The sequence below is a fragment of the Schistocerca nitens genome, chromosome 1 (assembly GCF_023898315.1).
Source record: "Schistocerca nitens isolate TAMUIC-IGC-003100 chromosome 1, iqSchNite1.1, whole genome shotgun sequence".
Lineage (NCBI taxonomy): Eukaryota > Metazoa > Arthropoda > Insecta > Orthoptera > Acrididae > Schistocerca > Schistocerca nitens.
The window spans coordinates 107,514,746-107,531,390 of NC_064614.1; positions in this window are offsets into that span (position 1 = coordinate 107,514,746).

The following is a 16,645-nucleotide window of genomic DNA, read 5'->3' on the forward strand; positions in this document are numbered from 1 at the left end:
ATGCAATGATGATCAGCGCGTTTCGTTGCAGGTTCATTTTGTAAGCGTGAAGAAAGCAACATGGAAATGCTCAGCCAACTCCAGCGGCAGATGTTGCAAGAGAGGCGTTCCGCGTCATGGTGTTATTCACTGTTAAACTTCCGACAGTTTAAGTTCCTTGAAGATTCAGCCAGCATATTGCGTCCTCCTACGTACGTTTTGCGAAAAGACCAAGCAGATAAAATTGGAGAGACTCGAGCCAAAAATCCTGTTTATTGCGAAACTTTCGTGATTGAAACAGGAAAAGGGGAACTGACAGTGATACGCATAGTACCCTACAGCAGTACGATGGCTTGTGAAATGCAAGTGTAGATAACTTGGCAGGTGTTTCGCAGATTTGGAGTAAGTTGTTACTGCAACCACGCACTTAACAGAAGTCATACTGCTCATCTCGTTAGCTTTATATAACGGAGTAGTGTGACTTCAATGTTTCTGTTCTTCACTGAACGTAAGTGCGCCGATGCGCCAAAGAAAGTGGTATAGGCATGAGTATTCAAATACAGAGATACGTCAACAGGCAGAATACGGCCCTGATGTCGGCAACGCCGATATAAGACAACAAGTGTCTGGCGCAGTTGTTAGATCGGTTACTGCACCTACAATGGCAGGTTATCAAGATTTAAGTGAGTCTGAACGTGGTGTTATAGTTGGAGCACGAGCGATGGGACGCAGCATCTCCGAGGTAGCAATGAAGTGGGGATTTCCTCATATGACCATTTCACGAGTGTACCGTGAATATCAGGAGACCGGTAAAACGTCAAATGTCTGACATTGCTGCGGCCGGAAAAAGATCCTGCAAGACCGGAACCGGCGGAGACTGAAGAGAATCGTTTGAACGTTATAGCAAACTTCTGCAGATTTTAATGCTCGACCATCAGCAAGTGTCAGCGTGCGAACTATTCAACGAAACATCATATATATATGGGAATCAGTGGGCCCTGCATGTCAGCTGGGGATTGTTCAAACTGGTGGAGGCTCTGTTGGGTTGGGTTGTTTTGGGGAAGGAGACCAGACAGCGAGGTCATCGGTCTCATCGGATTAGGGAAGGACGGGGAAGGAAGTCGGCCGTGCCCTTTGAATGGAACCATCCCGGCATTTGCCTGGAGCGATTTAGGGAAATCACGGAAAACCTAAATCAGGATGGCCGGACGCGGGATTGAACCATCGTCCTCCCGAATGCGAGTCCAGTGTTTAACCACTGCGCCACCTCGCTCGGTGGGGAGGCTCTGTAATGGTGTGGGGCGTGTGCAGTTGGAGTAATGTGGAACCCCTGATACGCCTAGATACGAATCTGACAGGTGACAAGTACTTAAGCATCCTCTCTGACCACCTGCATCCACTCATGTCCATTGTGCATTCCGACGGACTTGGTCAATTCCAGCAGGACACTGCGACATCCCACACGTCCAGAATTGCTACAGAGTGGCTCCAGGGACATTCTTCTGAGTTCAGACACTTCCGCTGGCCGCCAAACTCTCCAGACATGAACATTATTGAACATACCTGGAATGCCTTGTAACATGCTGTTCAGAAGAGTTCTCCACCCCCTTGTACTCTTGCTGATTTACGGACATCCCTGCAGGATTCATGGTGTCAGTTCCATCCAACGCTACTTCGGAAATTAGTCGAGTCCATGTCGCGTCGTGTTGCGGCACTTCTGGATGCTCGTGGGGGCCGTTCGCGATATTAGGCAGGTGCGCCAGTTTCTTTGGTTCTTCTTTGTACACTGCAGGAGCTAGGAAGTTTGAGGGAGTTACTAACCGAATTGAAGGTTCGAGGGTGAATCTTGAGTCGTGTCTGTTCATGTAATGCAAACGAATTTTCTGCACTGGCTTTGTAAAACTTGCAACATTTCTTGATGGTGTTGTCTTTCTACTTCTTTAACAAAATTTAGTAAAATTGTACAGTGCACGCGGATAACAGCTTCGCTGTAAACTGCACTGCCGAAACGAAATGGAACACCCTCAGCAACCGTGTTCAGTGGCATAAGGGTACAATACGTGCGTTGTGCGCCTTTTAGTGTTAGTTATTCATCGGCGATGAGATGGCGTTCTGGAGGTCTGTCCGTACGCCCTCTGTTTTGATCCTTCAGGCAGTGACAGTGAGTTTAGAGGTGAACAGTGTGTACAACATTTACCCTGGAGTACAACCCTGCCCCAATGACGATTACGTACGCTCTTAGACGGACTCTAGCCATTTGAAAAGCGTCGCATTGTGGGCCTGCGGAAAGCTGGACTGTGGTATCGATAGATTGCTGCAAGTGTTGAGCACAGTGTGTCGGTGATGTGTGGCTGCTTTCAACAGTGGTCTGTGAAACATTCCCACATCTGTATGCCAGGTTCTGGATGTCCGCGTAGCCCAGAGGCACATCGATGCAGTGTGCGATCAACGGTGGCCGAACGAACAAGATCAGTGCACGTGTTGCTGCTGCTGTATATTCAGGGACCATTTGGAACCGGCTGCTTGCAACAGGATTAAGGTCATTTGCGTCTCTGGCCAGGCTATCACTGACACCATGACACTGCCAAAAATGGCTGTTCTGAATTTGTGAATGATGCTCTGTTGTATTTAGTGATGGAGAACAGGTTCAGTGTGTATGCGAATGATGGACATACATGTGTACTCGACACCATAGGTCCTATCCCACACTTCATGGTGTGGTCGAGGGTCACAACTCGCAGTTACATTTAGTGTATGAGCCGAGTATAGTAACCAGCCTATTATCTCCGTTTTAGTGTCACATCTTCGAGAGAAAGGTGACGTGTTTTCTCATCAGAGTAATTGATGGCTATATACGGATTCCGTGATGCATCGTGCTCTGCCAGTAAGATGACCAGGTCTCTTGTCAATTGAAGGCGTTTGGGACATGATGCAGCAGGAACGCACTCGTTCTCCAGTTCCGGCAAGAACCAATGCTGAACTAGATCAGAAGGCTGAACAGTGACGGGGGATATTCCGATCTCGAGTTGCTCGGAGAAACAAGTTAACTATTTCTTATTCCGGAAAATACTTTTAACTATTCTACAGTACCATCTGACAAGGCAAAACGGCCGGAGAGCTACAGAATGAAGAGACCTGGCTCCTTAGGCAACTTTCAGAGTTTCAAGTATTACTACTGTCTTCGGGGTCTCACATACAAAGTTGGTGATGTCTTTCACATTTGAAAGGTGGTCTTTCACCATGGTCTCATTTTGCATTGCCTCTTTGACCACGAGGGTTCATGCGTTAACACCAGAGTGGGGTACAATGTATATTTATGTGACTGTTTGTACATACTTTACTGCGTCGCGTGTTTCATTGGGGCTGAATTTGTTATCATATACTACTACGAGTATAAATTACCTGTCACATCACTTCCAATAAAATGGCCTTGCTGTTGAGGCAATGTACACCTACCGCTCGAGGGAAGGGAGGTCTCGTGTATCCCCACTCCCTAGACCATGACAGCTTGTGCTGTTTACCGACGGTGCAGGTGTTTCATACAGGCGGTCCATTCCTTACAGCTCTCGTAATATTCCTTATAGCTTTCTCTGAAACAGAACGTTGTTAGGCCGCACAGCCTATTCGACATGCCAGAGATCGATTACCGAGATTTCGTAGACGTAGAGAGCCATGACCACTGCCTTGTGAAGGGACGTTCACCAGCTGGTATCTCCGGCTGAACTTGAAGCAGCAATTGCACTCCTGTTGCCGTTAAGACATTTACTACGGGAGGTCTGTGCGGGGCAGGACTCGTTAAGATGTATGATAAGTGGCCTACGATTGAAAGGCCATTAAGTTGTTTACAACCGGCAGCAATGCGGCATGCCCGGGAAACCTACGGTTATCTGTATTGGTCTGCTGCACCGTCTGTACTCAGTGTGTGTGAATCAAGCACTGATCGCCACTTCCCTGTAGGAAAGATTCGTTTACACAAAGAAGACGTTAAAGTCGTTTGCAGATAGGCATCGGAGTAAACTGAGAGACGCGCTGCAGAGATCCATTAGGAAGGCGATTTTGTTTTCTTGAAACACTGTTGGTAAATTTAAGAACCAATATTTGAGGAAGGCAGTGCGTAAATTCTGCTGGTGATTTCATACACTCGTACATCGTGTAAGAATCGGGAGATTAAGATACGGGGAATCAGAGACCATGTCAAGGCATACAGTAATATAGAAATAGCTTCAACACGATACCACAGTTTATCAAGAGTAGTGACTGGCGTATTGTGACGAGCCAGTTGCTCGGCCACCATTGACCAGACGTTTTCAATTGGTGAGAGATCTGGAGAATGTGCTGGCCAGGGCAGCAGTCGAACATTTTCTGTACCCAGAAAGACTCGTACAGGAACTGCAACATACGGTAATGCTTTATCCTGCTGAAATGTAGGGTTTCGCGGGGATCAAATGAAGGGTAGAGCCATGGGTCGTAACACATCTGAAATGTAACGTCCACTGTTCAAAGTGCCGTCAATGCGAACAAGAGGTGACCGAGACGTGTAACCAATGGCACCCCATACTATCACGCCGGGTGATACGCCAGTATGGCGATGACAAATACACGCTTCCAATGTGCGTTCACCGCGATGTCGTCAAACACGGATGCGACCATCCTGTGCTGTAAACAGAACCTGGATTCAGCCGAAAAAATGAGGTTTTGCCATTCGTGTACCCAGGTTCGTCATTGAGAACACCATCGCAGGCGCTCCTGTCTGTGATGCAGCGCCAAGGGTAACCGCAGCTATGGTCTCCGAGCTGATAGTCCATGCTGCTGCAAACGTCGTCGAACTGTTCGTGCAGATGGTTATTGTCTTGCAAAAGTCCCCATCTGTTGACTCAGGGATCGAGACGTGGCTGCACGATCCGTTACAGCCATGCGGATAAGATGTCTGTCATCTCGACTACTAGTGATACGAGGCCGTTGGGATCCAGCATGGCGTTCCGTATTACCTTCCTGAACCCTCCGATTCCATATTCTGCTAACAGTCATTGGATGTCGACCAACGCGAGCAGCAAAGTCGCCATACGATAAACCGCAATCGCGATAGGCTACAATCCCACCTTTATCAAAGTCGGAAACGTGATGGTACGTATTTCTCCCCCTAACACGAGGCATCACAACAACGTTTCACCTGGCAATGCCGGTCAACTGTTGTTTGTGTATGAGAAATCGGTTGGAAAAAAATGGCTCTGAGCACTATGGGACTCAACTGCTGAGGTCATTAGTCCCGTAGAACTTAGAACTAGTTAAACCTAACTAACCTAAGGACATCACAAACATCCATGCCCGAGGCAGGATTCGAACCTGCGACCGTAGCGGTCTTGCGGTTCCAGACTGCAGCGCCTTTAACCGCACGGCCACTTCGGCCGGCGAAATCGGTTGGAAACTTTTCTCATGTCAGCACGTTGTAGGTGTCGCCACCGACGGCAACCTTGTGTGAATGCTCTGAAAAGCTAATCATTTGCATATCACAGCATATTCTTCCTGTCGGTTAAATTTCGCGTCTTCGTGGTGTAGCAATTTTAATGGGCTGTAGTGTACAAATCCTTACGTATCACTCCTACACGACCACGAAGACAAGGTCAGACAGATCATAGCGCACCCTGAGGCGTTTAACCAATCAACCTTCCAGAAAAATGGTTCAAATGGCTCTGAGCACTATGGGACTTAACTTCTCAAGTCATCAGTCCCCTAGCACTTAGAACTACTTAAACCTAACTAACCTAGGGACATCACACACATCGATGCCCGAGGCAGGATGGGAACCTGCGACCGTAGCGGCCACGCGGTTCCAGACTGAAGCGCCTAGAACCGTACGGCCACTCCGGCCGGCAACCTTCCAGAACTCCATACGTAATGGAATGGGAAAAAGTCCCAGTAACTGATATAGTGGGACACCCCATATTACGCATTTCACAATGGCTTGCAGAGTATAGATCTACAAACTGGATAGAATAAGACTGTCCCGGAATATATTTCATGCGCCTTAAAATAGGCAATCCAACTTACATCATCTGCCCCAGAAGTAGATAACATAAGGTGGGTGGCCAGTTTTGAGGCGCTTGAAATATTTTTCGTGCCAGAATTGTTTTGGACATTCCGTGACTGTAGAATTCCTTCTTAGCACAATATGCGAATGAAATAAGGCAGAAAATTGTAAATAATGGTACGGAGAGTTTCCACGCCTGACAGGAACACACTTAGTGTCACGTCACGTCACATGGAAGTATTCTTCGTTGTAATTCAGATGACAGCTGCTGCAAGCACTAATACAAATCGTCTTTATTCTTTACCTGCAATAAAGCTGGAATTTTTGCAAGTAGTGAAGGGCACCCGCTAGTCCCCCATAAAGGATATATAATCATATTAACTGATTGCTGGAACCTGTCTGTTTTGTTACACACTCAGGCTACAACTGGCAGTATCTTTGTATGTGTAAACGAAACTGCTCAAAAAGGCACTGGCTGGTTTACAAACCTTTTATGTTTGTCACTGGGAGAACAATTCACGGTGTGGCATGAAGGGAGAGCAAAGGAGAGTGTTAGCAGAATACTGTATCTTCTTTTTGTCTTGGGTGTGGGTCTTTGCTCTTCCGTCCTTCCATTTACAAAAACACCTGCTTACGACAACCATCCAGTCTGGAATGTAGAACACGAGGCGTGCGACGTCAAGTGCGGCGGCGCGTGGCACCGTCTTTTGTCTGGCTCGGGATGCTGGTCGCGTGTCGGCTACCTCAGCCTTGTGCCGCATGTAGAGTAAGGCAAGCTCCACATGCTGCAGCTGGCGGGTGCGCTTTAGGTGTATTTACACCAGTACTGTGTGTGTGTGTGTGTGTGTGTGTGTGTGAGAGAGAGAGAGAGAGAGAGAGAGAGAGAGAGGGGGGGGGGGGGGGGGGGAGGGTTGGGCGCGGGAGAGTTATTTTACAAAGCGAACCACAGACAACGCAGTGGCGGGAAGTGACTTCGTCACGTAACTACGTACAATCGTGTTCAAGTTCAAATTAGCAGACATTGTTAACTCAGTGTACAAGCATGGGAAGCAATCTCGCAAACACTTTCGTGAGCAACTGCATCGACTTGCAGTTGTCATTAAATTTATTTACGATGAGGAAGAAGGAATAACAGTGATGACGCATATGGAGAGAGAACGTACAAGCAAAATTACAAAGTTTGATATGTCAAGATGCAGATTACTTAAGGTGGATCGTGACGCTGAGATGACACTGATTCAACGAGTCCGCAGCTCGTGGTCGTGCGGTAGCGTTCTCGCTTCCCGCGCCCGCGTTCCCGGGTTCGATTCCCGGCGGGGTCAGGGATTTTCTCTGCCTTTTGATGACTGAGTGTTGTGTGATGTCCTTAGGTTAGTTAGGTTTAAGTAGTTCTAAGTTCTAGGGGACTGATGACCATAGATGTTAAGTCCCATAGCGCTCAGAGCCATTTTATTGATTCAACGAAGTATTCACCGTAAACATCCCACTGATGATATGCATAAGTGTGACAAAGAGCTTGTTGACTTCTGTCTCGGGTACTTCGACCATGTTTCTCTGACAGTTTTTGTGACGTTCGGCCAGCACGAGTGGCTAGGATCGTCCAAGCTTCATCTTCCAAATGGTTCAAATGGCTCTGAGCGCTATGGGACTTAACATCTGAGGTCAGGAGTCCCCTAGAACTTAGAACTACTTAAACCTAACTAACCTAAGAACAACACACACATCCATGCCCGAGGCAGGATTCGAACCTGCGACGGGAGCAGCCACGTGGTTCCACACTGAAGCACCTAGAACCGCTCGACCACACCGGCCGGCTTCACCCTCCATTGCCACCATCAGCAGTGGAGCATTTTATGATGAAGTCTGTGACCCTCAAAATAGGCATCGAGGTCTCTGAGTGTCACCCTAGTGAACAGATGAAAACGTGCAACTTTTATTTTTTATTTAATCTGTGAACTGCGTTTTTGGAAGTTGTTGTTGTGGTGGTCTTCAGTCCTGAGACTGGTTTGATGCAGCTCTCCATGCTATTCTATCCTGTGCCAGCTTCTTCATCTCCCAGTACCTACTGCAACCTACATCCTTCTGAATCTGCTTAGTGTATTCATCTCTTGGTCTCCCCCTACGATTTTTACCCTCCACGCTGCCCTCCAATACTAAATTTGTGATCCCTTGATGCCTCAGAACATGTCCTACAAACCGATCCCTTCTTCTGGTCAAGTTGTGCCACAAACTTCTCTTGTCCCCAATCCTATTCAATATTTCCTCATTAGTTATGTGATCTACCCATCTAATCTTCAGCATTCTTCTGTAGCACCACATTTCGAAATCTTCTATTCTCTTCTTGTCCAAACTATTTATCGTCCATGTTTCACTTCCATACATGGCTACACTCCATACAAATATTTTCAGAAACGACTTCCTGACACTTAAATCTATACTCGATGTTAACAAATTTCTCTTCTTCAGAAACGCTTTCCTTGCCATTGCCAGTCTGCATTTTATATCCTCTCTACTTCGACCATCATCAGATATTTTGCTCCCCAAATAGCAAAACACCTTTACTACTTTAAGTGTCTCATTTCCTAATCTAATTCCCACAGCATCACCCGATTTAATTTGACTACATTCCATTATCCTCGTTTTGCTTTTGTTGATGTTCATCTTATATCCTCCTTTCAAGACGCTATCTATTCCATTCAACTGCTCTTCCAAGTCCTTTGCTGTCTCTGACAGAATTACAATGTCATTGGCGAACCTTAAAGTTTTTATTTCTTCTCCATGGATTTTAATACCTACTCCGAATTTTTCTTTTGTTTCCTTTACTGCTTGATCAATATACAGATTGAATAACCTCGGGGAGAGGCTACAACCCTGTCTTACTCCCTTCCCAACAACTGCTTCCCTTTCATGTCCCTCGACTCTTATAACTGCCATCTGGTTTCTGTACAAATTGTAAATAGCCTTTCGCTCCCTGTATTTTACCCCTGCCACCTTTAGAATTTGAAAGAGAGTATAGCAGTCGACATTGCCAAAAGCTTTCTCTAAGTCTACAAATGCTAGAAACGTAGGTTTGCCTTTCCTTAATCTTACTTCTAAGATAAGTCGTAGGGTCAGTATTGCCTCACGTGTTCCAGTATTTCTACGGAATCCAAACTGATCTTCCCCGAGGTCGGCTTCTACTAGTTTTTCCATTCGTCTGTAAAGATTTCGTGTTAGTATTTTGCAGCTGTGACTTATTAAACTGATTGTTCGGTAATTTTCACATCTGTCAACACCTGCTTTCTTTGGGATTGGAATTATTATATTCTTCTTGAAGTCTGAGGGTATTTCGCCTGTTTCATACATCTTGCTCACCAGATGGTAGAGTTTTGTCAGGACTGGCTCTCCCAAGGCCGTCAGTAATTCCAATGGAATGTTGTCTACTCCGGGGCCTTGTTTCGACTCAGGTCTTTCAGTGCTCTGTCAAACTCTTCACGCAGTATCGTATCTCCCATTTCATCTTCATCCTCTTCCATTTCCATAATATTGTCCTCAAGTACATCGCCCTTGTATAGACCCTCTATGTACTCCTTCCACCTTTCTGCTTTCCCTTCTTTGCTTAGGACTGGGTCTCTTTAATTTTCCTGTAGGCAGTATCTATCTCACCCCTAGTGAGATAAGCCTCTACATCCTTACATTTGTCCTCTAGCCATCCCTGCTTAGCCATTTTGCAGTTCCTGTCGATTCATTTTTGAGACGTTTGTATTCCTTTTTGCCTGCTTCATTTACTGCATTTTTATATTTTCTCCTTTTATCTATTAAATTCAATATTTCTTCTGTTACCCAAGGATTTCTACTAGCCCTCGTCTTTTTACCTACTTGATCCTCTGCTGCCTTGACTACTTCATCCCTCAAAGCTACACACTCCTCTTCTACTGTATTTCTTTCCCCCATTCCTGTCAATTGTTCCCTTATGCTCTCCCTGTAACTCTGTACAACCTCTGGTTCTTTCAGTTTATCCAGGTCCCATCTCCTTAAGTTCCCAGCTTTTTGCAGTTTCTTCAGTTTTAATCTACAGGTCATAACCAATAGATTGTGGTCAGAGTCCACATCTGCCCCTGGAAATGTCTTACAATTTAAAACCTGGTTCCTAAATCTCTGTCTTACCATTATATAATCTATCTGATACCTTTTAGTATCTCCAGGGTTCTTCCATGTATACAACCTTCTTTCATGATTCTTAAACCAAGTGTTAGCTATGATTAAGTTGTGCTCTGTGCAGAATTCTACCAGGCGGCTTCCTCTTTCATTTCTTAGCCCCAATCCATATTCACCTACTAGGTTTCCTTCTCTCCCTTTTCCTACTACCGAATTCCAGTCACCCATGACTATTAAATTTTCGTCACCCTTCACTATCTGAATAATTTCTTTTATTTCATCATACATTTCTTCAATTTCTTCGTCATCTGCAGAGCTAGTTGGCATATAAACTTGTACTACTGTAGTAGGTGTGGGCTTCGTATCTATCTTGGCCACAATAATGCGTTCACTATGCTGTTTGTAGTAGCTTACCCGCATTCCTATTTTCCTATTCATTATTAAACCTACTCCTGCATTACCCCTATTTGATTTTGTGTTTATAACCCTGTAGTCACCTGACCAGAAGTCTTGTTCCTCCTGCCACCGAACTTCACTAATTCCCACTATATCTAACTTTAACCTATCCATTTCCCTTTTTAAATTTTCTAACCTACCTGCCCGATTAAGTGATCTGACATTCCACGCTCCGATCCGTAGAACGCCAGTTTTCTTTCTCCTGATAACGACATCCTCTTGAGTAGTCCCCGCCCGGAGATCCGAATGGGGGACTATTTTACCCCCGGAATATTTTACCCGACGCCATCATCATTTAATCATACAGTAAAGCTGCATGCCCTCGGGAAAAATTACGGCCATAGTTTCCCCTTGCTTTCAGCCGTTCGCAGTACCAGCACAGCAAGGCCGTTTCGGTTAGTGTTACAAGGCCAGATCAGTCAATCATCCAGAATGTTGCCCCTGCAACTACTGAAAATGCTGCTGCCCCTCTTCAGGAACCACACGTTTGTCTGGCCTCTCAACAGATACCCCTCCGTTGTGGTTGCACCTACGGTACGGCTATCTGTATCGCTGAGGCACGCAAGCCTCCTCACCAATGGCAAGGTCCATGGTTCATGGGGGGAGGTTTATGGAAGTATTGGCTTAATATGTGAAGATTTCTTTACTTGTTTCGAAGGTTTTGTGTTTGGGCAGATGCACCACATGACGTAAAAGGTGTATTTTTGACGTTATCATGCTCCAAGGCTGCTTATTTCGTAAGAGCTCGGTAATGAAGCAAGTAATCGTGCTGAAGGACAGCTGTGTAGGAATTAATGTTGCCGGCCGCGGTGGTCTCGAGGTTCTAGGCGCGCAGTCCCGAACCGTGCGACTGCTGCGGTCGCAGGTTCGAATCCTGCCTCGGGCATGGATGTGTGTGATGTCCTTAGGTTAGTTAGGTTTAAGTAGTTCTAAGCTCTAGAGGACTGATGACCACAGCAGTTGAGTCCCATAGTGCTCAGAGCCATTTGAACCATTTTTTTGTAAATTTTATTGCCTCTTCTCAATTGGCGATTGAAATGTACAGTATCTGACGACTTCTACGTTTGCGCCAAAATTCTTTAGCGGAAAACGCACTGCAAACTGCAAGCCCCTTTGAGTCTCTGCGCGTACCACTCGGGCTGTGACGTCTCTAGGAGCAGTTGCGATGCACACGAGAAAGGCAGGCCTTGACGCGTAAGTCACATCACGTGAAACTGCAGGTCTTACGATTGCCCCCAATCGTCCTGGCAGGGAGTGAGTAGCTATTTCAGACGAGTTTAATTATTCAAAAATGACTCTGAGCACTATGGGACGTAACTTCTGAGGTTGTCAGTCCCCTAGAACTTAGAACTACTTTAACCTAACTAACCTAAGGACATCACACACAGCCATGCCCGAGGCAGGATTCGAACCTGCGACCGTAGAGGTTGCGCGGTTCCAGACTGTAGCGCCTAGAACCGCTCGGCCACCACGGCTGGCAGTTTAATAATTAACTGCATGTTTAAATGCATATAAGTCCTGTGTAGGACAAGACAGAATTAAGACCTATAGTGGGTATCTTTTCAATTAAATATTGATCTCCCATGGACCTTGCACGGAGCCGAGCGTTCGCCAACTGTGGCGGACAAGACTGCCAGTGTGACAACTTCGTAGCAGACCCATATTTCTCGTTGATCCCAGGGCAGTTGCAGGCCTCGTTCTAGAACGGTGATTTGGCACCTTACTTTGCGGCTGTTAATTTGTTTAAAACGTCATTCCATGTTTTGTTTTTTGCTTCAGTTTTCTCAACATGTTTCTTATGTCGAGCTTCTATCGAGTTTGAAATGTCTTGTCCTCAATTCCATTTCGCCTTAGGTATTTCGACATTATGTCGTTATCGAAGCGAAATGCTTAATGTCATTACTGTGACACAACAAGCAAGTGCAAACTATCGAGTATGTAAGCGCAAGTTTTTCAAACACGTACCATTCCAGACGATGTGATGGTGGTGGTGGTGGTGGTGGTGTGTGTGTGTGTGTGTGTGTGTGTGTGTGTGTCCCTTTCAGAGCAGTGTTTCGGTAGGGTCAGTCAGCAACCGGTCCCAGGCTGTCCCACGAGAAGGGCTGGGTCCGACCCTGCGTAGCCGGTACAAATTACATTTGCCTAAAGAGATTTGCCGGGCTAAGCGCTCGCCTCGCCTCACTTCGCCTCTGCCGGCCTCCGCTTTCTTCTGCTCTCGGCCTCGCTCTCTGCGACCCTCTCGAGTCCCCCCCCCCCCCCCCCCCCACGCTTCCATCGTCTGCCTCCGTTATCCGACGGTGATTATATTTTCCTAATAGCTGCCGTTAAACGTCAAGGCGAGCTTCTTCACTCTGTCCAAGTTTCGCGCGAGAGAGAATATGGACTTTCACCGCTCTTGGCGCAAAAGGACCCCCGGTATTAACAATGAAATTGTATCGTCTTTATTTTCAGTATTCTTTGTTCTCACCTCCGTTCACGGTAAAATTTGTGGCAGGTGACGCAGGTACATGGGAATTAAAATTAAATAATTCGACGGAATTTGACCATTACAATTATTTCTTTGCAAGACAGTAATATAAACACTAGCATTTACGGTTCTTTACTGTATCTAGTAATAGTCATTCAATTACAACTGGAATTTCGTGTAGTCATACAAAGCTTTATGCAGCCGGCCGCAGTGGCGAGCGGTTCTAGGCACTTCAGTCCGGAACCGTGCGACTGCTCCGGTCGCAGGTTCGAATTCTGCCTCGGGCATGGATGTGTGTAATGTCCTTAGGTTCGTTAGGTTTAAGTAGTTCTAAGTTCTACGGGACTGATGACCTCAGATGTTAAGCGCCATAGTGCTCAGAGCCATTTTAACCAAAGCTTTGTGCGCAACTGTTGTGTAATACCTTGATAAATAGGTTTACCTATAGCCGACATCTGCTTCTTCTTCTTTTTTTCTTTATGACGTGCCTACACGGTGTTGGCGAGGCTGTTAACGGTTTTGGCAGTGTTAGTGTTAGAGGTTGGACGGTTGCTCTTCCTGTCACCAACATATAGACCCGCGTGACCGAATTTGTGTACCCCCGACTGTCTGCGTGTTGTGTTATCCATGTGAAAGTGTACAAACTTTTTCTGAATATTTGCGAGCCGTGTAACTGAGGCGTGGACATGGGTACCAGTCCGGTATTCACCTAGGCGGCTATTGTAAACAGTCTACAGACTACATCCAGGCTGGCCGGCATACCAGCCCTGGTCGTTAACCCGCCGGGTGAATTCGATCGTTGAGGGGGGGGGGGGGGGGGGGAGGCAAGCCTCCCGTATACAGGTTGAACTGGTGGTAGGTAGCAGGACCCATGCCTTTCGAATATGTCTAAGCTCCGAGTCCTCAATGTCTCCTCGTAGTGGTACTTTGTGGTCTCAGGTTTCTGTCTACAGCAGATTGCTTCATAGTCAACATGCCCTGCAATGCTGTTGCAGTTACTGTGACGCTACAGTCTGGAGCCGCGCGACCGCTACGGTCCTAGGTTCGAATCCTGCCTGTGTATGATGTCCTTTGGTTAGTTAGGTTTACGTAGTTCTAAGTCCTAGAGGACTGATGACCTCAGAAGTTAAGTCCCATAGTGCTCAGAGCCATTTGAGCCAAGTTACTGTGGATAGAACGGAAAAAAATGTTCAAATGGCTCTGAGCACTGTGGGACATAACTTCTGAGGTCATCAGTCCCCTAGAACTTAGAACTACTTAAACTTAACTAACCTAAGGACATCACACACATCCATGCCCGAGGCAGGATTCGAACCTGCGACCGTAGCAGCAGCGCGGTTCCTGATTGAAGCGCCTAGAACCGCTCGGCCACTGCGGCCGGATAGAACGGAAAAGAAAACGTTACTTCAGAATGGTTACGCTTACGGATTCCAAAAACGTTAAAATGTGGTGCAGCCTGATGGACGTGCAACATTAAGAATTGCAAAAGTTTTCTTAAAACCGTAATGCCGGAGAGTCAAGACGATCATGGCAACGCAGAAATATCTGGTGAAAAAATTCACAGGCAGAAAATAGTTTCTGATATGAAGAGAAAACTACAAAACATATGTGTAGCAGACCATCAGAACTTAACCGTAAGGGGAACGCAAGGAAGAGACAACCATTAAAGATGTCGATAGCTTTCGTAAAACCATTTATAAAGCTACGCGGAAAATTCTAACGAAATTAGCTACAAGTATTCGGAAGGTTCGTATTGTTCCGAACACATTAAATGTCAAAACTGCAATGGAGTGGATCTGTTGTTACGTAATGATTCTGACAAGAACGGTGTGATATTCTGTGATTCTGAAAACCTCCAAATACATTTTTAGTGTGAGACAATATGTGTTCATGAAAGTTCCAGCACGGCACAAAGTTTTTTGTCAGCTATTTACGATCCATGGGCTTATTAATCGACATAACTATCCAGTGTTTTTTTCTTTCTTGAACGATAAGAAAACTTTACCTTATCAGCATGTCTTTTCCACAGTTGTTGATACATGTGATGACTATGTCTGAAATTATCTCCGTCAACTTTGCTATTTCAAAAATTAAATTCGGAAATTTTTGTCTTATGTAGCCTATGTGGTTTGTCAGTGCTGGACCCTGACATGGTAAGTGACTTTTGTTGAGGACTAGAGTTGTAAAACTACGGTAGTTTTCCTAGTAGTTTTGGTCGGTTAAGTTCTTAACCGTGTAACCTGAAAATAAAGTGTGCTGCATACCTGTCGGGCATTACCTCATTTCGATCCCTTTGTTTGCGTATGTGATCAGTGTCTTATTACAGTCCCCTAAAAACCGGAATTGGTGCACCGTCCAGAGAATGTGTGAGGATATTTAAAGGGCCGAGTAACCTATGGAACACTTACGTTCTACATAGTTATCCTCCTGTGTGTTACTTAAAAATAAACAGTATTTATAGCAAAACTGAAATTTCAATGTTTAATTAAAATTTCATTGGGAAATTGTTGATTCACAGCGTGAAACAGAGGGATATTGTAAACAAAGTAAAAATAATACAGCAATCATAAAGCGATAGAAAATTAAATTCCCTCAAAGAAAAGTAAAATTAAAAAAATTATCGAAGACAAAAACATATCAAACATCACTTCAGTGTTTCATCGAGCTTATATAATACATGTTTCTGTTATTCGTAAACAACTTTCACACTTATCAGTAATAATAGGAAACTCTCGCTTTTCATCATGAGGATGAACATTCTATCGGCTATAAAATAACAGAAATAATTACATAAATTTTTCGATGTTTGTGCATGTAAACTCTACTTGAATCAGAAGTAGTTGGTTTGGTTACATAAAAACGCAGAAGTTACGCGAACAACTAATTGTAATTACTTATAAAATGCAATGCGTGTTTTGTAAGGATATAAAATACATTTTCGGTCCTAATTACGTACAGAACAAAGAAAGTTCTATGGCCACAGTTTCTCTCACACACAGTCATGTCTTTTTTTTCCCTACAAGTACTACGGCTACTCATACCATTTACTACGTCATAGTTTTGGTACACCGCAACTCTATTGAAGACTTAATGTTAGCGATGCTTGTTTGTGAAAAACTATCAATGTTCTGCGACTGCTTAGTAGATACTTATACAGGTAAAAACGCACTCTTTCCTCCATCCATGTGGCCAGAAGTACTTACTATAGACAGAGACTACCAATGCTTGCGTAAGTTTCCACAGTTGGTACGATAGTCAGTTCACTCCTGCAGGTCAAATATATACAGATTTCTTGAGGTACCGAAGCAAATTGAACTCGACACCAAAATTGCAATCAGTGCCTCGAAAACCGGAAAGAGGGAAAAGTCTTGTCCGATTTTTCAATTCATGAAGAAACAAGTGGCAAACTTACAGCAGTATGTAAAATTAGTTTTGTGTGAAGTAAAACATGAGACTGTTGGCCTCCTCGTGGTGTACTCTGGGTAACGCTAAACGGAATGATACAAAAAAATAAGGGATTCATATTTAAGCAACAGCAGGATAATTGGACTCATTTTTTCTTGTTATTTATGACAGAA